The 24,998-nt window shown below is 37.3% G+C and overlaps 1 protein-coding gene across 3 annotated transcripts in view; it reads right to left on the reverse strand.

The window, feature by feature from the left end:
- The window catches only part of fkbp10a (FKBP prolyl isomerase 10a), a 355,663-nt gene that overhangs the window by 65,410 nt on the left and 265,255 nt on the right, over nt 1-24,998 (reverse strand). The window lies entirely within an intron of this gene.

A 24,998-nucleotide genomic window follows, 5' to 3' on the forward strand; every position in this document is an offset into this window, starting at 1 on the left:
GTGGAAATATGAAGATTTCAACAGAAAAGAATGAGAGCTACATACTCAGGTCAGATGGGTCTTTTGATTTGTGCCATTTTCTTTCTGCTGCCCTGAATTTGGTCTGGTGTTCACAAAGAACATCAGATAACCAGGGGTTAGATGGAGTAGCACGTGCTGGCCTGGAAGCGAGAGGACAGATATTGTCTAGACAAGAAGTTTAAGTGGAACATAAAGTGTCCGTTGCGGTATTCGCATCCAGAGATGAGAATTGTATGGGTGAGGGAAGAGATGATGACACAACAGAGGAAAGATGGAAAGGAGAAAGTGAGCGCAGGTTTTGTCTGAAAGTAACTGGTAGAGGGTTTGGTGGTGCACAAGTAGTAAGTTGTAGATTTAAAGTAATGAAGAGATATGCAGAGGTTTCACCAAAATGTTGTCTGTGATGCAGTTGCGCTTATTAATTGGGTGAAGTTTATTAGTTTATTGCCGGATTTATGAGTACCTGTGGTGATGAGCCGTTTGAGGCTAGGAGAAAGAGGAACTCTGTTGCATAAGGCTTCTTTAGATGAATGCTGAAATCACCAAATACTACCAGTGGACTGCCATCCTCAGGGAATGAGGTCAGCAGCACATCCAGCTCCTCTACAAAGGTACCCATTTGACCTTGGGGGCAATTAATTACTACAATATGGATTTTAACAGGAATTGTAACTGTAATAGCATGAAATTAAAAAAAATTGTTATTGCATATTAACAGATATTAATGTTATTTACACATTGACCAAAATTACTGAGTGATGACAAAGGACTTTTTTATTTTTTACTATACTGTAGATTGTTTTAATCTTACACAGTTTATTAGTGGCCCAACACAACAAAGGTCATACTTTAGACCTTGTGATTGCAAATGATTCATTTGTGTATCAGCTGTCTCCTGTTGATATTGGTCTTTCTGACCATTTGGCTATCTTTTTTAATGTGGAACATCCTCTTCCTTGTACATCATCTTCACGTTCGCCTTTTTCGCTTTTTAGTTGGGGACATTTAATTTAAAATTCAACAATATTATTGATCTGCCTGCATTGACACCATTATACATGTATGAGAACTGGACTGAGCTGGACGATGACATTGTGGTTTTCTTTAGAGCAGCTATATATATAAATTAACCAAATTAATAACTTTTTAACAACAAAAATTAGCCATCAGTGAACTTCCTTAAGCTGGACTGTGACGCTATTTTCTTCTAGAAACAAACTTTGTTGCATTATTTTCCTGTTATCTCTGTAAAGCTGCTTTGAAACAATCTGTATTGTAAAAAGCGATATATAAATAAAGGTGACTTGACATACTGTTAATTTTCGTAAATGGAAATCCATTAATCTGACAGTTTTTGCTCAATCTGTTGTTTCCTCTCTTCATGGTCTTTCATCAGCTCCTCTTGAAGACAAGATTTAACAGTTGAATAATGCTCGTCTCTAATCTGGACTCTTTCACTCCCTTAAAGTCACACAATGTCACTTTTGCTCATACTGCCCCTTGGTATAATGACAAACTGCGCTCAAAGAAGGCATGCTGATATAAAATGGAGCGTAAGTGGCGTGACTCTGGCTTGGATGTATTTGATCAAGTTTGGAAAGACCGCTTGGGGGAATGCAATTGAGTCTACTAGAACTGCTTATTTTTCTCAGACTACTGATAATAATCAAAGCAATCCTAGGCATCTCTTTCAAACTATAAACAGACTCCTCAAAGTTAACATTGGCACCTCTCTGCCTGTTTAAAATCAGTTGTGTAATAATTTTCTTAATTTTTTCAGTTCTAAAATTTACAATGTCCATACCCTAATTCACGCTACAACTGTTTCCTCTTCAACACTCTGCTTGCCTAGTTTCTCTGGCACATCTTTTACTATTTTTTCTCAAATAAACTCTGAGTTGCTTACTATGGAGGTATCACGTATGAAAGCCACCACTTGCACGCTTGATCCCCTCCCTACAAGCTTATTTAAATCTTTTTTTAACTCTTTGTGTCTGGCTGTTCCCAGCATTATTAATGACTCTTTGCCCACTGGTGTTGTACCAGCAGCACTGAAAACACTGCTGCTCTAACACCAGTTCCAAAAAAGCATAATATTGATTTGGACAATTTAAATAATTATCGCCCAACTCGTTCTAAAGTTTTTGCCAGAAATGAAAGGTTTGATATGGGGCGATAATTATTTAAATTGTCCAAATCAATATTATGCTTTTTTGGAACTGGTGTTAGAGCAGCAGTGTTTTCAGTGCTGCTGGTACAACACCAGTGGGCAAAGAGTCATTAATAATGCTGGGAACAGCCAGATGGTGGCTTTACAGCTACACAATCATCATACTGTTAATAATCTTTTTTTTTTTTTTTTTTAACTCCATAGCACAGAGACAGCTTTGATCAAGGTCTCCAATGATCTGTTATTAGCTTCAGATTCTGGTTCTCTCTCCATCCTTATCCTTCTTGATCTTAGCGCGGCTTTTGATACTGTCAATCACAACGTCTAACTCAGCCAAAGTAAAAATGTCTTTGGTGTTTCTGAGACTGTTTTAACCTGGTTTAGATCTTATCTGTCTGATCACCGCCAGCATGTTTTTATGAGTGGTCTGGGCTTTGCTCTGTCACTACTGGTGTCCCTCAGGGTTAAATTTTAGGCCCCTTGCTTTTTTAGCATTTATATATTTCCTCTTGGATTGCTCATAAGATCACTTGGGCTTAATTATCACTTTTATGCAGATTATACTCAGATTTATATTCACTCTAAGCATGGTCGAAAAGTGGATGTTTATTTTCTCTCATTGTATTTCTGAGATAAAAATATGGATGACCCCAAAACTTTTTGTATCTTAATAGTGATAAGACAGAGGTCTTGGTTATTGGCTCTCGCCATCAGCTTCGTAAAGCTGGTTCACTAATGTTAAACGTAGATGGCTAAAACATTTTTTTTAGGGGGCTGATTCAAGTTTGTCTTTTGACCATTTACTGTTATGTACATAATGTGCAATTTACTGTTAAGAATTTGTTCATTAATTGCATTGTGTGCAAAAGTCTGCTGCTAGGATCCTGACTGGAGTCAGAAGAAATGAACACAAATCTCCAATACTGAAGTACTTGCAATGGCTGCCTAATGCTGGACAGTACAGCACTTTGTGCAATAATGAGTAATAACAACAAAAACAAAATCAAGAAAACACGGCTGTTATTCTAAATAGCAATCAATGTAAGCAATAAATGACTTGCAACTGAATTAACAAAACATTCATAAAATGTTAGCTCACCACTTATTAATCATTTATGAACGTAATGTTTTGTAAATGATTAATTCATCATTAATAACTTATAAGTGACTATATAGTCTATGACTATAGTGACTATGAAGTGTTACCCCTTCAGTCAGTACATTGATCAGAGTTCTCCTACGAAGAAGAGTCGGCACAAATAGACGAATCTGCCTCCGTCAGCAAAGTAAAAAACTTCCTATTTCCATCCTGCATCCTGATGAAAAGCCTCACTGGAAAAGATCAGTAAGGCCTTGTTCCCAGCTTGTAGAGATCTGCCATAACATTCAAATTGGGTTTCCCTATCTTAGCCATGGCTTCACGTAAAATAAGCTCCTACTTTTAGTGGCTGGATCATTTAGATACACAGTTATTAATTATATTTAATGAATCATCCAACAGACCACTCAAGACTGTAACAAGCAAAGGTCCAAGCAGGCTAAAGCAGGCTCTGAGAAGTCTGCTTTCCACTGATTATAATCAACATTTATTCCCATGCTGACACTAGCCAGGTAACTTGTAAACCTCAGAGACATTCCAGTTGGGGAAAGTTGTCCACATACAAAAGCACAGGCCATAGGAAATACACAGAAGACCATAAAATGACTTCTTTCCATTAATTCATAGACAACCCTTTCTATGAATGAATATGAATATTTCCAGGACATTGTGTGTATTATTACTTTTTTGCATAATGTTTTTTTGTATTTATACTGTTTTATGAATGCCTTATGATAGAACTACTCTGTAGAAGTTAAAAGGGGCACTATCTCAGTGACTCTCCCCTCTTCTTCTTCTTCTTCTTCTTCTTGATGTTCATATTGAAAAGACTAAGAGGTCCGCTTCGACCTCAACGCCGCGGGACCCCACTTTGCCCCAGACAATGACTGAGTCAGGCTAACATGGCATGATCTTAAGTAGTACCGAACCCAGTAAGAAATACATATTTTTCTGTGACCACAAAAAATATCCTTTCTAAGAGTTGATAGATGATCAACACTGATTGTTTGCTGGATGAACAGGTTAATTGATTGTAATATTAATTCGGTAAAATAATGGAATAATGGTCCGTCATTAAGTAACTATGCAGGAAGTAATGCAGGACTAGGACTACATTTACACTTCAGCTATTACTATTAACTTACATAGAAACAAGCTTAACTAATCAGTAAGTCATATCAAATTTAGGAGATAGTTCCTTATTAGGTGATCAATAATTACTTAATGAGATTAATCTAGTCAAATCAAGTCAAGTCACCTTCATTTATATAGCACTTTTAACAATATGGATTGTTTCAAAGCAGCTTTACAGAGATAATAGGAAATTACAAGTTATTGTCCAGCTAAAGTTAGTTTTGATATATTGATTCACTTCCATTGCGAAGATCATTAGTTATTAACTTAGTGGCCGCTAACACAACACCGTTCTAACAGGAAAATCCTTAATGCGCTCCGGCTGCCCATCCACACAAACAGTGCCTGGTGTCTCGAGAACGCACTCCCTGAAATAGGTTCGAAGGTGCAAACAATTATCCGTTATCTCTGCGCAAACCTCAAAACGCAAACCCGTGAAAACGCAGACGTCGCGCACATGCGCATTTCGTGTTCAGTCCAAAGGTATGCGCATTTGAATATATATGTGCACAGGCGTGTAGTCCTTCTTTACAAATCAATCCTCAATAAACTATTTGTCTGGCCTTAAAAATGTATAATACAGAATTTTTTTGTTGCGTCTGCGTAGCCACGTGAACCCGAACTATCCCGACAACATTTTATCTGTACAGAGGTAAAGGGAAGGGAAGGAGGCCTTCACAGGGGATGGCTTAGTTTACACTTCAGGACTGCGTTGTCATCGTGTCCAGACAAAGGTCCTTCATCAGATCTGGATACGGCCTGGATACAGCGGACTGCGGTAAACCTCGGATAAACAGAGAGACTAATATTAGCGTAGACGCCATCCTTCTTATGATGTAACAAGTACATCAGGATTTATGGGGAGTGTTCCAGGTTCTGGCTGACCTACTCAGAATTAGCCTCATTAATAACTATTAACTAACTGACAAATTATAAAGAACATTATCGTGTGTCTGAGATGTAATCAGTCATCATTTTAACTTTGAATATAGTCGTAAAATACATCACTAATTACTCAAGTGTTACCTAGTCACCATGCAGGAACTACTTGTGATTTGGACCATTATTTTAAAGTGAAAAACATTTTTTCACTTTAAAATAATGGTCCAGATCATTAGTAGTTCTTGAAGATTGTCTTTTTTTTTTTACTCAGAACATGGTCATAAAATGCATCACTAAATACTCAAGTACCTAGTCACTCTTCAAGGACTACTAGTGATTTGGAGTATAACTTCAAGTGAAAAAGATATTTTAAAATAATGGTCCAGTTGACTAGTAGTTCCTACATAGTAACTATGTAACACTTGAGTAATTAGTGACCACGTTGAGAGTAAAAAAAAGACAATTGCTAACGTCTCAGACACGATGTTGTGATTAGTAATTAATTAGTATTTCTTTATAATTTGTCAGAATTACCTGTTAGTTCTTAATGATGCCAATCTCATTAAGTAATTATTGATTACCTAATAAGGAACTATCTCAGTCCTAAGTTTGATATTACTTACTGATTAGTTAAGCTTGTTACCATATTAGTTAATAGTAGTAGCTGAAGTGTTAATGTAGTACTACTCATTTGTCCTGCATTACTTTCTGCATAGTTACTTATTAATGACGGACCATTAATTATTCTACATCAAGTTATTTCTATTAACTGACCCACATATTTGTAAATTATTATTCATATTTGCCTTGAGCTAATTTGCTACCTTCTGTTGGTAACGATGAAGCTGAATAATAACCACTCTTGGTTTCTCTCCTGCCACTGACTTGGCCGTGAGTGTTCTATGTGCTCTGTCGATCTCTGGAGGAGACAGGAAAATATCCTTACTAGATACATTCAACAATGATTGAGAGGAGGGCAGATAAGGAACCTCAATCAATTCTGGTAAGCCGACTATTCTAATGTTGTTCCGCCGTCTGTGCGACTCGAGAACGGTGACTGTAGCCTAGCGTTACTTTCCGACAAGGCCACACGTGTCTTCTCCAGAACAAATAGACTCTTGTTACATTAGTGTTGGTTTTAAGTGAGGTAATCTTGTGACTATGGTCAGAGACAGTGGATTGAATCAGATATATCCTAACTTCCACTGATGAAATGGCAGCTTTAACCCTCTGGGGTCTAAGGTGTTTTTGGGGCCCTTGGGATGTTTTGACATGCCCTGACATTTGTGCTTTTTTCAGTTATTTATAAACATGATAATGGCAAAGGTGTAAATTCACTCTATATAGCACAAACAGGGCTACCATAATATGTGAGCAACATGATGTTTGTATTTTTAAGAGAATAATGTTTATGCGTGGTTATTGGAAAAAATAAAAATGAAAGTTGCTGAAATAAGACCACAAAACTCATACTAAATATGTGTCAATAAGACTTTTGACTAATGGATGTTGTCGCTTCGAGTTCTGGCTTCAAAATTATGTGAAAATAGTCTTGCTTTATCGTTCACATAAACCATACATTGATTTAAATTGTGTAAAACAAGTTTTGCTTGGAAAGCCAATATGCGAGGGGGTCGTAAAGGGGGAGTAGTTTACACCTGAGAATACAATGTCCCACCCACTCTGCATAATGACTCTGCATAATTAGCCATTCATTCAGGTGTGACACTGACTGAGCCACAATGCAAGGACAAAAGATATATTTAGAAGAATACTTATATTGACCATTTAAGATTTTGCTTACATCTATCTTGTAAATATGTTTTGCTATTTTATTAAAAAGATTACAATTACAACAATAATTACAATTTCAACAATATTTCAAGTGTACTCTTTCTTTGTAAAAAAATGATTATAGGCCTACATTTTATCATATGTATTCATTAGTTTGAATATAGCCAACATTGGAACAGCTAACATCTTAGTTGATGACTTTATTTTTGACAAAAATAGTATTATATATATATATATATATATATATATATATATATATATATATATAACATATGAGCAGAAATTGCTAAACAAAAGCTTATTTGATGTGGCAGTATATTCTACAGTAAAAACTGTACCCAAATCTAGTCAACAAAATGTTGTTTTTATGAAATATTAGGGCATATAAATGTTAATTTGCAGCTTAATACGTTGCTTATACAAATAGCCTACATTTTATTTCAAAATATTTCAGTCGATTTTTACTCATCTCAGTATAGCAATACAGTTTGCTAAATCATCATCATTCATTCACACACAGAAAGCGATTTAAATTTAAACGGTCTTTTTGCGAGCTGTGGTAAACAGCGCGCATCTCTGCCGTTCATTCATCACAAACAGAAACGCGATTCACTTGAGAAGGAAAAAAAACGTACTACAGTATTCCTCAGCTCAGTCGGATCCTTGCTCCTCGAAATACTTCTGAGGTACATTTTCCATTATTATTATTCCTCACAGCGCTGCGAGACTGTGTAAACAAGTAATGATCTGAATAAACTTGTGTTTTCTCGAGCTGATATGGGGGCGTTCACAGGTTTGCGTGGATTGCCTCAGTCATTTGCGTTTGAATAGCGCGCGCTCTCCGGGGCGTGGTCACATTACATTTGAATGAGCTCTAATGAGCTCGACTGGAATCGCTCTCTTTTAATACAGATTTCACAAGCTGAGAATATTTGTTTTTTATATAAATTACTTCATTTAAAAGAAGAGAATTCAAGCTTCATGCCTGTGTCTGTATGCCTGTTTGACTGAGTATTCGCTGAGTTATTGTTCATTTTCGGATGCGTTTCAGAATGGACTTCACTGACAGAGAGAAGGCAGAACTCGCTTCGTGTTTATTTTTCTTTATTTGGCAAAAAGCACAACACTTTGTTTTTATTGTGAGTATACACAAAAATAATACACATTTAACAGAATCGATTGATGTATGAAACTTGTTTGTAATATCAAAGTCAACAGAGCAAAATGAATCTCTTTTGAACTGATTAAAAAAAAAGCGAGCTGGTATCGCCGGCGATACCGCCGACCCCAGGGGGTTAAAAGAGTCTATTAGCGAAACCGGTGGCCATTAAGTGAACTGCATTCATCAACTTATTGCACTTAATATACAAGAGACTAATCGTGATTGAAGGCCCCGATATAAGGCAAAGTTCGTTTTATTTCTTCACTTAAAAACCATATTAAGTTCAGTGCCATTGTCTCCTAAAGCATCAGGTTTAGGATCCTTCTTACCTTGCTTCGACTATTTATAAGTCATGGCAAAGACATAAAAATGCTCTGATATGTTTCTGATCAAATTAGAATAAAATAAAAATGTAGGGTAGTCTGAAAATAAGCAAAGATTACACTTAAGGGGAGCGAGCAATTCACACACATCTAACTCCATTTGCAAGTAAACTTTTTTAAATGTATTTATTTACTTAGCATCAAATACACAATATCAGCAAATTATAGCATGAAAAAAGTGAAAGAGAGAGAAAAAAAAGATAAGATAATAAGATAATATTTATAATTAAAGCTGCAAGCAGCATTTAGCGGGGTTCAAGCAGTTAAGGCCTTTAAGCACAAAAGCATCAAAAGTGATTAAGTTTTATTTACCAAGAATGTAACTACTGACATAATAGATGAAAAAGACCATTTACAGGAAATACCATAGGAAATATATGGTTTTAAAGCTTTTTAGCAGTTATAGCGCCACCTATCGTCCGATCTCCATGAAAATTGGCATGCTTGTTAATGATGTTATGTCACATATGCTCACCAATTTTTGTGAAGTTCTGAGTTTTCATTTAGGATTTATAGGCTTTTTAATGTTTTTTTTGCCACGCCCATTTTCTAAATGACCCTATTACAGCCATCTGCATGCAAAAGTTCAACTTTTTTTTGATAATTATTCATCTAGAGTGTCCAGAGAATTGTCCTAGACTGGTCTGGTTTCGATCGGGCGAAAAACCTAGGACTAGTTTGCAAAAGTAGGTTTATAACATAATTACGAATATTTAATAACCGGTTTAATTGACAGCATTAGTTCTTGAGGCAAAGTTGTTCAGCATGAGCAGATCTATCAGATGATATGCATTTTGTGACGATAAGTGTAACACCACGTGATTACAGAGCCATAAAACTCGTTAGCGCCAACTAGTGGCCGATTTCTTTCAAAACTCTTACAGACCTCTAGGGCCATGAGTCGAACATGCCCATCGAGTTTCGTTCCGATCGGCCTCCGTTAACCTTGTCTAATAGGTGCTCAAATTTCATTGGTCGATGGCGGCCATGTTTTTCGAGATACGCCAATGTCCTCATAGACATACATGGCACCTTGGACCAAGACACTGCATACCAATTTTCAAGTCAATCGGACTAACGGTCACGTGGTCATAGCCGTTTTCATGTTTTTTTCATGTTATAGCGCCAACTAGTGTTCAATCGTCGCGATTTTTTTACTGTGACCCCAGATTGAACTCATACACATGTGCACCAAGTTTGGTGAAGATATCTAATTTCCTTCTCGAGTTATAGCCATTTTAGTAAAATAGGCTCCTCCCACAACATTAATTTATCACCCCCTGGCGATCAGAAATCGAAATTTCGACTTTTTTTCGATAATTATTGATATTCAGACTCCAGAGAACATTTCTGCACTGGTTTGGATCCAATTGGACAAAAAACCTAGGACTAGTTCGCAAAAGTAGGTTTTTAACAAAATTCAAAATGGCGGACAATTTGCATACAGGAAATGAAATCGGAGATATACGTTTTGACCATCAGGTTTCCAGCTTTCCAGTGATATAAGACACTTGAGTGTACGTCATACGGTCTAGGAGTTATGAGCAGTTTCGCGCTTTTGGTTGCTATAGCGCCACCTATGGGCCAATTGGGGTCATATTCTCTGAACCTCTCCTCGATTTTTGTACTACCATCTGGCAAAGTTTCAAGGTTCCAGCTCTTACGGTTTGGGCTGCACGATGCGTTTTACGGCAGAATAATAATAATAATTAAAGCTGCAAGCAGCATTTATCGGGGTTCAAGCAGTTAAGGCCTTTAAGGCATTTAAGCACAAAAGCATCAAAAGTTATTAAGATTTATTTAGCAAGCATGTAACCACTGACATAATAGATGGAAAAGACCATTTACAGCCAATACAGGCAATTTGCCATGGGATATATATGGTTTTAAAGCTTTTTAACAGTTATAGCGCCACCTATGGTCCGATCTCCATAAAATTGTTTACTGTGACCTCAAATTGAACCCATACACATGTGTACTGAGTTTGGTGAAGATATCTCATTTACTTCTTGAGTTATAGCCATTTGAGTAAAATAGGCTCCTCCCACAACGATTTGCCACATTCTAGAATTATTTAATATGATTCTAGCATGATTTACTATCATATACCATGTTCCAGAATGATTTATTAGGATTCTAGCATGATTTACCTTGATACACCTCATTTCAGTATTATTTACTATGATTTACAATGTTTCTAGCATGATTAACCACATTACTAGCAATTATGTGAAGTGTCAGTGCAAATGAGGTGATGAACACTGACAAAATATTATTGTGTTATAATAGTTACGTGATTTTTAGTGTGTGTCCAAGTATGAATGCAAAAGCACATGTAAAATATTTCATTATTAAGTAGAATGGCCAGCAGAGGGCACTAGAAGACCACTTATTGGCTCACTTTCACTTTAAACCAGTTTTCTGCACTAAAGCAAACCAGTTTTTCCATGTTAACTCAATGCATGCTTACACACACACACACACACACACACACACACACATACACACACAGCATAGTTAACCATGATTTACCATGATATACCATGTTCTAGTATTATTTACCAGGAGATAAATGACAATCTAGTATTATTTACTTTGATTTACCATGTTTGTAGCCTGATTTATCACATTACTAGCAATTATTTGAAGTGTCAGTGCAAATAAAGTGATTAACACTGACAAAATATGATTGTGTTATAATAGTTATTGCTATATAAGTGATTTTTTTAGTGTGTATTCAAGTATGAATGCAAGCACATGTTGAAATATTTCATTAATAAGTAGAATGGCCAGCAGAGGGCAGTAGAAGACCACTTATTGGCTCACTTTCACTTTAAACCAGTTTTCTGCACTAAAGCAAACCATTTTATCCATGTTAACTCAATGCATGCTTACACACACACACACACACACACACACACACACACACACACACACACACACACACACACACACACACACACACACAGCATAGTTAACCATGATTTACCATGATTTATCACATTACTAGCAATTATTTGAAGTGTCAGTGCAAATAAAGTGATTAACACTGACAAAATATGATTGTGTTATAATAGTTATTGCTATATAAGTGATTTTTAGTGTGTATTCAAGTATAAATGCAAGCACATGTGGAAAATTTTAATTAATAAGTAGAATGGCCAGCAGAGGGCAGTAGAAGACCACTTATTGGCTCACTTTCACTTTAAACCTCATGATTTTGACCAGTTTTCTGCACTAAAGCAAACCAGTGTTTCCATGTTAACTCAATAATGCATACTTGGTACATATGCTACACACAATAATGCTACACACACACACACACACACACACACACACACACACACACACACACACAAATGTTTCAGTGATATTGGTGTCACATTCACCTTCATCACATTCACCTTCTGTCTTCATCACATTCACCATCTGTCGTCATCACCTGCACCTGCTCCTCATCACCCTCCTCATCATCACCTGCTCCTCATCATCATAACCGTCACCTGTTGTCCTTGTCTTGATCTGTGTATTTAAGTTCCCCTCTCATCCATTATCATTGTCGGTTATTGTTTGTGCACTAGCACTCTGTTATGTTTGTTTTCATGTTGGAAAATAAAACCTTTGTTATATTTGTACCACGCACACACACACACACACACACACACACACACACACACACACACACACACACACACACACACACACACACACACCATCATTTATCATGATTTACCATGGCTGATACCAATACCAATATGAGAAAATGATTATTTTAAACAGCATGGGGCAGTAAAATACCACTTATTGGCTTAACATGCCATTAATTCATATCATTTTCACCTTTTTAACTGTTATAGAGGCAAATTTTGTCCGATCTGTCTGAAAATTTTCATGCTTGTTCAGGGTGATATTTCACACGTTCTGACTTGTTTTTAAGAAGGTCTGAGCATTGATTAAAGAGATATAGGCTTTCGGGGACACTTGGTAAAGGCCAGATTTTGAAGTGAACCTATTATAGCTATCCAAATGAAGTAGTTCAACTTTTTCTGACAATTATTGATCTAGTGAGTCCAGAGAATTGTATTGCACTAGTTTTGAACATTATGATATGAAAATTATATGATCAGAGATGGAAAAGACCATTTACAGCCAATACAGGCAGTTTACCATAGGAAATATATGATTTTAAAGCTTTTTAACAGTTATAGCGCCACCTATCGTCCGATCTCCATAGAATTTTTCATGCTTGTTAATGATGTTATGTCACATATGCTGACCAATTTTTGTTAAGTTCTGAGTTTTTATTTAGGATTTATAGGCTTTTTAATGTATTTAGACACGCCCATTTTATAAATTACCCTATTACAGCCATCCAAATGCAAAAGTTCAACTTTTTTTTGATAATTATTGATCTAGAGAGTCCAGAGAATTGTCCTAGACTGGTCTGGTTCCGATCGGGCAAAAAACCTAGGACTAGTTCGCAAAAGTAGGTTTTTAACATATTAATGAATAATTAATGAACAGTTTGATTGACAGCAATGGTTCTTGAGGCAAAGTTGTTCAGGATGAGGAGATCTATCAAATGATATGCATATTGTGTGGATATTTGTAACACCACGTGATTACAGAGCCGTAAAACTCGTTAGCGCCAACTAGTGGCCGATTTCTTTCAAAATTCTTACAGACCTTTAGGGCCATGAGCCGAACATGCCCATCGAGTTTCGTTCCGATCGGCCTCCGTTAACCTTGTCTAATAGGTGCTCAAACTTCGTTGGCCGATGGCGGCCATGTTTTTTGAGATACGCCAATGTCCTCATACACATACATGGCACCTTGGACCAAGACACTGCATACCAATTTTCAAGTCAATCGGACTAACGGTCAGGTGGTTATAGCCTGTTTTATGTTTTTTTCATTTTATAGCGCCACCATGAGGCCAATCGTCGCGATTTTTTTACTGTGACCTCAACTTGAGCTCATACATATGTGTACCGAGTTTGGTGAAAATATCTCATTTCGTTCACGAGTTATAGCCATTTTCGTATAATTAGCTCCGCCTCCTGCGAACGTTTTGATACCCCTTAGCAACCGTGGATCGAAATTTTACATTTTTTTCGATAATTATTGATCTTCAGACTCCTGTGAATATTTCTGCACTGGTTTGGTTCCGATCGGGCGAAAAACCAGGGACTAGTTCGCAAAAGTAGGTTTTGGACTAAATCCAAAATGGAGGAAAAATTTGCATACCGGAAATGAAATCCTTGAGGCCTTTTTTGTTCGGCTTGACCCAAGGATTCCAAAGATATAAGACACTTGAGTCTGTGACAAAGGGTTGATGAGATTTAAGCAAAAATATGCAATTTTTTTGTTTTTTGCACTATAGCGCCACCTATTGGCCAATCTAGCTCATATTCTCTGAACCTCTCCTCGATTTTTGTACTACCTTCTGGCCAAGTTTCAAGTCTCTAGCACTTACGGTTTAGGCTGCACGATGCGTTTTACGGCAGAATAATAATAATAATTAAAGCTGCAAGCAGCATTTATCGGGGTTCAAGCAGTTAAGGCCTTTAAGGCATTTAAGCACAAAAGCATCAAAAGTTATTAAGATTTATTTAGCAAGCATGTAACCACTGACATAATAGATGGAAAAGACCATTTACAGCCAATACAGGCAATTTGCCATGGGATATATATGGTTTTAAAGCTTTTTAACAGTTATAGCGCCACCTATGGTCCGATCTCCATAAAATTGTTTACTGTGACCTCAAATTGAACCCATACACATGTGTACTGAGTTTGGTGAAGATATCTCATTTACTTCTTGAGTTATAGCCATTTGAGTAAAATAGGCTCCTCCCACAACGATTTGCCACATTCTAGAATTATTTAATATGATTCTAGCATGATTTACTATCATATACCATGTTCCAGAATGATTTATTAGGATTCTAGCATGATTTACCTTGATACACCTCATTTCAGTATTATTTACTATGATTTACAATGTTTCTAGCATGATTAACCACATTACTAGCAATTATGTGAAGTGTCAGTGCAAATGAGGTGATGAACACTGACAAAATATTATTGTGTTATAATAGTTAGTTATATACGTGATTTTTTGTGTGTGTCCAAGTATGAATGCAAAAGCACATGTAAAATATTTCATTATTAAGTAGAATGGCCAGCAGAGGGCACTAGAAGACCACTTATTGGCTCACTTTCACTTTAAACCAGTTTTCTGCACTAAAGCAAACCAGTTTTTCCATGTTAACTCAATGCATGCTTACACACACACACACACACACACACACACACACACACACACACACACACACACACACACACACATACACACACAGCATAGTTAACCATGATTTACCATGATATACCACGTTCTAGTATTATTTACCAGGAGATAAACGACAATCTAGTATTATTTACTTTGATTTACCATGTTTCTAGCCTGATTTATCACATTACTAGCAATTATTTGAAGTGTCAGTGCAAATAAAGTGATTAACACTGACAAAATATGATTGTGTTATAATAGTTATTGCTATATAAGTGATTTTTTTAGTGTGTATTCAAGTATGAATGCAAGCACATGTTGAAATATTTCATTAATAAGTAGAATGGCCAGCAGAGGGCAGTAGAAGACCACTTATTGGCTCACTTTCACTTTAAACCAGTTTTCTGCACTAAAGCAAACCAGTTTATCCATGTTAACTCAATGCATGCTTACACACACACACACACACACACACACACACACACACACACACACACACACACACACACACACACACACACACACACACAGCATAGTTAACCATGATTTACCATGATTTACCACATTACTAGCAATTATTTGAAGTGTCAGTGCAAATAAAGTGATTAACACTGACAAAATATGATTGTGTTATAATAGTTATTGCTAAATAAGTGATTTTTAGTGTGTATTCAAGTATAAATGCAAGCACATGTGGAAAAATTTAATTAATAAGTAGAATGGCCAGCAGAGGGCAGTAGAAGACCACTTATTGGCTCACTTTCACTTTAAACCTCATGATTTTGACCAGTTTTCTGCACTAAAGCAAACCAGTGTTTCCATGTTAACTCAATAATGCATACTTGCTACATATGCTACACACAATAATGCTACACACACACACACACACACACACACACAAATGTTTCAGTGATATTGGTGTCACATTCACCTTCATCACATTCACCTTCTGTCTTCATCACATTCACCATCTGTCGTCATCACCTGCACCTGCTCCTCATCACCCTCCTCATCATCACCTGCTCCTCATCATCATAACCGTCACCTGTTGTCCTTGTCTTGATCTGTGTATTTAAGTTCCCCTCTCATCCATTATCATTGTCGGTTATTGTTTGTGCACTAGCACTCTGTTATGTTTGTTTTCATGTTGGAAAATAAAACCTTTGTTATATTTGTACCACACACACACACACACACACACACACACACACACACACACACACACACACACACACACACACACACACACACACACACACACACACACCATCATTTATCATGATTTACCATGGCTGATACCAATACCAATATGAGAAAATGACTATTTTAAACAGCAGGGGGCAGTAAAATACCACTTATTGGCTTAACATGCCATTAATTCATATCATTTTCACCTTTTTAACTGTTATAGAGGCAAATTTTGTCCGATCTGTCTGAAAATTTTCATGCTTGTTCAGGGTGATATTTCACACGTTCTGACTTGTTTTTAAGAAGGTCTGAGCATTGATTAAAATCGATATAGACTTGGTAAAGGCCAGATTTTGAAGTGAACCTATTATAGCTATCCAAATGAAGTAGTTCAACTTTTTCTGACAATTATTGATCTAGTGAGTCCAGAGAATTGTATTGCACTAGTTTTGAACATTATGATATGAAAATTATATGATCAGAGATGGAAAAGACCATTTACAGCCAATACAGGCAGTTTACCATAGGAAATATATGATTTTAAAGCTTTTTAACAGTTATAGCGCCACCTATCGTCCGATCTCCATAGAATTTTTCATGCTTGTTAATGATGTTATGTCACATATGCTGACCAATTTTTGTGAAGTTCTGAGTTTTTATTTAGGATTTATAGGCTTTTTAATGTATTTTGACACGCCCATTTTATAAATGACCCTATTACAGCCATCCAAATGCAAAAGTTCAACTTTTTTTTGATAATTATTGATCTAGAGAGTCCAGAGAATTGTCCTAGACTCGTTTGGTTCCGATCGGGCAAAAAACCAGGGACTAGTTTGCAAAAGTAGGTTTTTAACATATTCGTGAATAATTAATAAACTGTTTGATTGACAGCAATGGTTCTAGAGGCAAAGTTGTTCAGCATAAGCAGATCTATCAAATGATATGCATTTTGTGATGATAAGTGTAACACCACGTGATTACAGAGCCATAAAACTCATTAGCGCCAACTAGTGGCCGATTTCTTTCAAAATTCTTACAGACCTCTAGGGCCATGAGCCGAACATGCCCATTGAGTTTCGTTCCGATCGGCCTCCGTTAACCTTGTCTAATAGGTGCTCAAACTTCATTGGCCGATGGCGGCCATGTTTTTTGAGATACGCCAATGTCCTCATACACATACATGGCACCTTGGACCAAGACACTGCATACCAATTTTCAAGTCAATCGGACTAACGGTCAGGTGGTTATAGCCTGTTTTATGTTTTTTTCATATTATAGCGCCACCATGAGGCCAATCACCGCGATTTTTTTACTGTGACCTCAACTTGAGCTCTTACATATGTGTACCGAGTTTGGTGAAAATATCTCATTTTGTTCACGAGTTATAGCCATTTTCGTATAATTAGCTCCGCCTCCTGCGAACGTTTTGATACCCCTTAGCAACCGTGGATCGAAATTTTACATTTTTTTCGATAATTATTGATCTTCAGACTCCTGTGAATATTTCTGCACTGGTTTGGTTCCGATCGGGCGAAAAACCAGGGACTAGTTCGCAAAAGTAGGTTTTGGACATAATCCAAAATGGCGGGAAAATTTGCATACCGGAAATGAAATCCTTGAGGCCTTTTTTGTTCGGCTTGACCCAAGGATTCCAAAGATATAAGACACTTGAGTCTGTGACAAAGGGTTGATGAGATTTAAGCAAAAATATGCCATTTTTTTGTTTTTTGCACTGTAGCGCCACCTATTGGCCAATCTAGCTCATATTCTCTGAACCTCTCCTCGATTTTTGTACTACCTTCTGGCCAAGTTTCAAGTCTCTAGCACTTACGGTTTAGGCTGCACGATGCGTTTTACGGCAGAATAATAATAATAATTAAAGCTGCAAGCAGCATTTATCGGGGTTCAAGCATTTAAGGCCTTTAAGCACATAAGCATTTAAGACATTAAGTTTTATTTAGAAAGCTTTTAAACACTGAAATAATAGATGGAAAAGTCCATTTACAGCCAATACAGGCAATTTACCATAGGAAATATATAGTTTTCAAACCTTTTTAACAGTTATAGCGCCAGCTATGGTCCGATCAACATGAAATTTGGCATGCTTGTTTAGAATATTATGGCACATATGCTCACCAATTTTCGTGAAGTTCTGAGTTTTCGTTTAGAATTTATAAGCTTTTGAGTACATTTTGCCACACCCATTTTCATTATGACCCAATTATAGCCATACGAAAAATTCAAAAGTTCAACTTTTTTTCGATAATTATTGATCAGGAGAGTCCAGAGAATTTTCCTAGACTGGTCTGGTTCCGATCGGGCGAAAAACCAGGGACTAGTTCGCAAAAGTAGGTTTTTAACATATTCATGAATAATTAATGAACAGTTTGATTGACAGCAATGGTTCTTGAGGCAAAGTTGTTCAGGATGAGGAGATCTATCAAATGATATGCATATTGTGTGGATATTTGTAACACCACGTGATTACAGAGCCGTAAAACTCGTTAGCGCCAACTAGTGGCCGATTTCTTTCAAAATTCTTACAGACCTCTAGGGGCTTGAGCCGAACATGCCCACTGAGTTTCGTTCTGATTGGCCTCCGTTAACCTTGTCTAATAGGTGCTCAAACTTCATTGGCCGATGGCGGCCATGTTTTTTGAGATACACCAATGTCCTCATAGACATACATGGGGCCTTGGACCAAGACACTGCATACCAATTTTCAAGTCAATCGGACTAATGGTCAGGTGGTTATAGCCTGTTTTATCTTTTTTTCATGTTATAGCGCCACCATGTGGCCAATCGCCGCGATTTTTTTACTGTTACCTCAGATTGACCTCTTACATATACGTACCGAGTTTGGTGAAGATACCTCATTTACTTCTGGAGTTATAGCTGTTTTAGTACAATAGGCTCCTCCCACAACATACATTTTGGCGCCCCTTAGCGACCGTGAATCGAAATTTCTACTTTTTTTCGATAATTATTGATATTCAGTCTCCAGAGAACATTTCTGCACTGGTTTGGTTCCGATCGGACGAAAAACCTAGGACTAGTTCGCAAAAGTAGGTTTTTAACAAAATTCAAAATGGCGGAAAAATTTGCATACCGGAAATGAAATCGGAGATATACGTTTTGTTCTTCAAGTATCCAGCTTTCCAATGATATAAGACACTTGAGTCTACGATATACGGTCTAGGAGTTATGAACAGTTTCGCGCTTTTGGTTGCTATAGCGCCACCTATGGGCCAATCGGGGTCATACTCTCTGAACCTCTCCTCGATTTTTGTACTACCATCTGGCAAAGTTTCAAGGTTCCAGCTCTTACGGTTTGGGCTGCACGATGCGTTTTAGCGGAGAAGAAAAATAATAATAAAAATCAGTACAATTACAATAGGGTTTCAGCACTTCGTGCTTGAACCCCTAATAATAAAAATCAGCACAATTACAATAGGGTTTCAGCATTTCATGCTTGAACCCCTAATAATAAAAATCAGCACAATTACAATAGGGTTTCAGCATTTCATGCTTGAACCCCTAATTAAAGCTGCAAGCAGCATTTATCGGGGTTCAAGCAATTAAGGCCTTTAAGGCCTTTAAGCATAAAAGCATCAAAAGTTATTAAGATTTATTTAGCAAGCATGTAACTACTGACATAATAGATGAAAAAGACCATTTACCATAGGAAATATATGGTTTTAAAGCTTTTTAACAGTTATAGTGCCACCTTTGGTCCAATCTCCATAAAATTTTGCATGCTTGTTAAGGATGGTATGTCACATATGCTCACCAATTTTTGTGAAGTTCTGAGTTTTTGTTTAGGATTTATAGGCTTTTGATTGTATTTTGCCACGCCCATTTTATAAATGACCCTATTACAGCAATCCAAATGCAAAAGTTCAACTTTTTTTTGATAATTATTGATCTAGAGAGTCCAGAGAATTGTCCTAGACTGGTCTGGTTCCGATCGGGCGAAAAACCTAGGACTAGTTCGCAAAAGTAGGTTTTTAACATATTCATGAATATTTAATGAACTGTTTGATTGACAGCAATGGTTCTAGAGGCAAAGTTGTTCAGCATGAGCAGATCTATCATATGATATGCATTTTGTGACGATAAGTGTAACACCACGTGATTACAGAGCCATAAAACTCGTTAGCGCCAACTAGTGGCCGATTTCTTTCAAAGTTCTTACAGACCTCTAGGGGCTTGAGCCGAACATGCCCACTGAGTTTCATTCTGATCGGCCTCCGTTAACCTTGTCTAATAGGTGCTCAAACTTCATTGGCCGATAGCGGCCATGTTTTTTGAGATACACCAATGTCCTCATAGACATACATGGCACCTTGGACCAAGACACTGCATACCAATTTTCAAGTCAATCGGACTAACGGTCAGGTGGTTATAGCCTGTTTTATGTTTTTTTCATATTATAGCGCCACCATGAGGCCAATCACCGCGATTTTTTTACTGTGACCTCAACTTGAGCTCTTACATATGTGTACCGAGTTTGGTGAAAATATCTCATTTCGTTCACGAGTTATAGCCATTTTTGTATAATTAGCTCCGCCTCCTGCAAACGTTTTGATACTCCTTAGCAACCGTGGATCGAAATTTTACATTTTTTTCGATAATTATTGATCTTCAGACTCCTGTGAATATTTCTGCACTGGTTTGGTTCCGATCGGGCGAAAAACCAGGGACTAGTTCGCAAAAGTAGGTTTTGGACAAAATCCAAAATGGCGGGAAAATTTGCATACCGGAAATGAAATCCTTGAGGCCTTTTTTGTTCGGCTTGACCCAAGGATTCCAAAGATATAAGACACTTGAGTCTGTGACAAAGGGTTGATGAGATTTAAGCAAAAATATGCCATTTTTTTGTTTTTTGCACTGTAGCGCCACCTATTGGCCAATCTAGCTCATATTCTCTGAACCTCTCCTCGATTTTTGTACTACCTTCTGGCCAAGTTTCAAGTCTCTAGCACTTACGGTTTAGGCTGCACGATGCGTTTTACGGCAGAATAATAATAATAATTAAAGCTGCAAGCAGCATTTATCGGGGTTCAAGCAGTTAAGGCCTTTAAGCACACAAGCATCAAAAGACATTAAGTTTTATTTAGCAGGCATTTAACAATTGACATAATAGACGGAAAAGACCATTTACAGCCAATACAGGCAGTTTACCATGGGAAATATATGGTTTTAAAGCTTTTTAACAGTTATAGCGCCACCTTTGGTCCGATCTCCATAAAATTTGGCATGCTTGTTAATGATGTTATGTCACATATGCTCACCAATTTTTGTGAAGTTCTGAGTTTTCATTTATGATTTATAGGCATTTTAGTGTATTTTGCCAAGCCCCTTTTGTAAATGACCCTGTTACAGCCAGGCAAATGCAAAAGTTCAACTTTTTTTCGATAATTATTTATCTAGAGAGTCCAGAGAATTGTCCTAGACTGGTCTGGTTCCGATCGGGCGAAAAACCAGGGACTAGTTCACAAAAGTAGGTTTTTAACATATTCATGAATATTTAATGAACTGTTTGATTGACAGCAATGGTTCTAGAGGCAAAGTTGTTCAGCATGAGCAGATCTATCATATGATATGCATTTTGTGACGATAAGTGTAACACCACGTGATTACAGAGCCATAAAACTCGTTAGCGCCAACTAGTGGCCGATTTCTTTCAAAGTTCTTACAGACCTCTAGGGGCTTGAGCCGAACAGGCCCACTGAGTTTCGTTCTGATCGGCCTCCGTTAACCTTGTCTAATAGGTGCTCAAACTTCATTGGCCGATAGCGGCCATGTTTTTTGAGATACACCAATGTCCTCATAGACATACATGGCACCTTGGACCAAGACACTGCATACCAATTTTCAAGTCAATCGGACTAACGGTCAGGTGGTTATAGCCTGTTTTATGTTTTTTTCATATTATAGCGCCACCATGAGGCCAATCACCGCGATTTTTTTACTGTGACCTCAACTTGAGCTCTTACATATGTGTACCGAGTTTGGTGAAAATATCTCATTTCGTTCACGAGTTATAGCCATTTTTGTATAATTAGCTCCGCCTCCTGCGAACGTTTTGATACCCTTTAGCAACCGTGGATCGAAATTTTACATTTTTTTCAATAATTATTGATCTTCAGACTCCTGTGAATATTTCTGCACTGGTTTGGTTCCGATCAGGCGAAAAACCAGGGACTAGTTCGCAAAAGTAGGTTTTGGACAAAATCCAAAATGGCGGGAAAATTTGCATACCGGAAATGAAATCCTTGAGGCCTTTTTTGTTCGGCTTGACCCAAGGATTCCAAAGATATAAGACACTTGAGTCTGTGACAAAGGGTTGATGAGATTTAAGCAAAAATATGCCATTTTTTTGTTTTTTGCACTTTAGCGCCACCTATTGGCCAATCTAGCTCATATTCTCTGAACCTCTCCTCGATTTTTGTACTACCTTCTGGCCAAGTTTCAAGTCTCTAGCACTTACGGTTTAGGCTGCACGATGCGTTTTACGGCAGAATAATAATAATAATAATAAAAATCAGCACAATTACAATAGGGTTTCAGCATTTCATGCTTGAACCCCTAATAATAAAAATCAGCACAATTACAATAGGGTTTCAGCATTTCATGCTTGAACCCCTAATTAAAGCTGCAAGCAGCATTTATCGGGGTTCAAGCATTTAAGGCCTTTAAGCACATAAGCATTTAAGACATTAAAATTTATTTAGAAATCTTTTAACCACTGAAATAATAGATGGAAAAGTCAATTTACAGCCAATACAGGCATTTTACCATAGGAAATACATGGTTTTAAAGCTTTTTAACAGTTATAGCGCCACCTATCATCCGATGTCCATAACATTGTTCATGCTTGTTAATGATGTTATTGTACATATGCTCACCAATTTTTGTGAAGTTCTGAGTTTTCATTTAGGATTTATAGGCTTTTTAGTGTATTTTGCCACGCCCATTTTCTAAATGACCCTGTTACAGCCACCCAAATGTAAAAGTTCAACTTTTTTTTGATAATTATTGATCTAGAGAGTCCAGAGAATTGTCCTAGACTGGTTTGGTTCTGATCGGGCGAAAAACCTAGGACTAGTTCGCAAAAGTAGGTTTTTAACATATTCATGAATATTTAATGAACTGTTTGATTGACAGCAATAGTTCTTGAGGCAAAGTTGTTCAAGATGAGGAGGTCTATCAAATGATATGCATTTTGTGACAATAAGTGTAACACCACGTGATTACAGAGCCATAAAACTCGTTAGCGCCAACTAGTGGCCGATTTCTTTCAAAATTCTTACAGACCTCTAGGGCCATGAGTCGAATATGCCCATCGAGTTTCGTTCCGATTGGCCTCCGTTAACCTTGTCTAATAGGTGCTCAAACTTCATTGGCCGATGGCGGCCATGTTTTTCAAGATACGCCAATGTCCTCATACACATACATGGCACCTTGGACCAAGACACTGCATACCAATTTTCAAGTCAATCGGACTAACGGTCAGGTGGTTATAGCCTGTTTTATGTTTTTGTCATGTTATAGCGCCACCATGTGGCCAATCGCCGCGATTTTTTTACTGTGACCTCAGATTGACCTCTTACACATGTGTACCGAGTTTGGTGAAGATACCTGATTTACTTCTGGAGTTATAGCCATTTTAGTAAAATAGGCTCCGCCTTCTTCGAACGTTTTGGCGCCCCTTAGTGACCGTGAATCGAAATTTCAACTTTTTTTCAATAATTATTGATATTCAGACTCCAGACAACATTTCTGCACTGGTTTGGTTCCGATCGGGCGAAAAACCTAGGACTAGTTCGCAAAAGTAGGTTTTGGACAAAATCCAAAATGGCGGAAAAATTTGCATACCGGAAATGAAATCCTTGAGGCCAATTTTGTTCGGCTTGACCCAAGGATTCCAATGATATAAGACACTTGAGTCTGTGACAAACGGTTAATGACATTTAAGCAAAAATGTGCAATTTTTTTGTTTTTTGCGCTGTAGCGCCACCTATTGGCCAATCTGGGTCATATTCTCTGAACCTCTCCTCGATTTTTGTACTACCTTCTGGCCAAGTTTCAAGTCTCTAGCACTTACGGTTTGGGCTGCACGATGCGTTTTAGCGGAGAAGAAAAATAATAATAATAAAAATCCTTACAATTACAATAGGGTTTCAGCATTTCATGCTTGAACCCCTAATTAAAGCTGCAAGCAGCATTTATCGGGGTTCAAGCAATTAAGGCCTTTAAGGCCTTTAAGCATAAAAGCATCAAAAGTTATTAAGATTTATTTAGCAAGCATGTAACTACTGACATAATAGATGAAAAAGACCATTTATCCTAGGAAATATATGGTTTTAAAGCTTTTTAACAGTTATAGCGCCACCTTTGGTCCGATCTCCATAAAATTTGGCATGCTTGTTAATGATGTTATTTCACATATGTTCACCAATTTTTGTGAAGTTCTGAGTTTTTATTTATGATTTATAGGTTTTTTTATTTATTTTGCCCCGCCCATTTTATAAATTACCCTATTACAGCCATCCAAATGCAAAAGTTCAACTTTTTTTTGATAATTATTGATCTAGAGAGTCCAGAGAATTGTCCTAGACTGGTCTGGTTCCGATCGGGCGAAAAACCAGGGACTAGTTCGCAAAAGTAGGTTTTTAACATAATTACGAATATTTAATGAACGGTTTGATTGACAGCAATAGTTCTTGAGGCAAAGTTGTTCAGCATGAGCAGATCTATCAAATGATATGCATTTTGTGACAATAAGTTTAACACCACGTGATTACAGAGCCATTAAACTCGTTAGCGCCAACTAGTGGCCGATTTCTTTCAAAACTCTTACAGACGTC

This window comes from Rutilus rutilus (genome assembly GCF_951802725.1).
Source record: "Rutilus rutilus genome assembly, chromosome: 11".
Classification (NCBI taxonomy): domain Eukaryota; kingdom Metazoa; phylum Chordata; class Actinopteri; order Cypriniformes; family Leuciscidae; genus Rutilus; species Rutilus rutilus.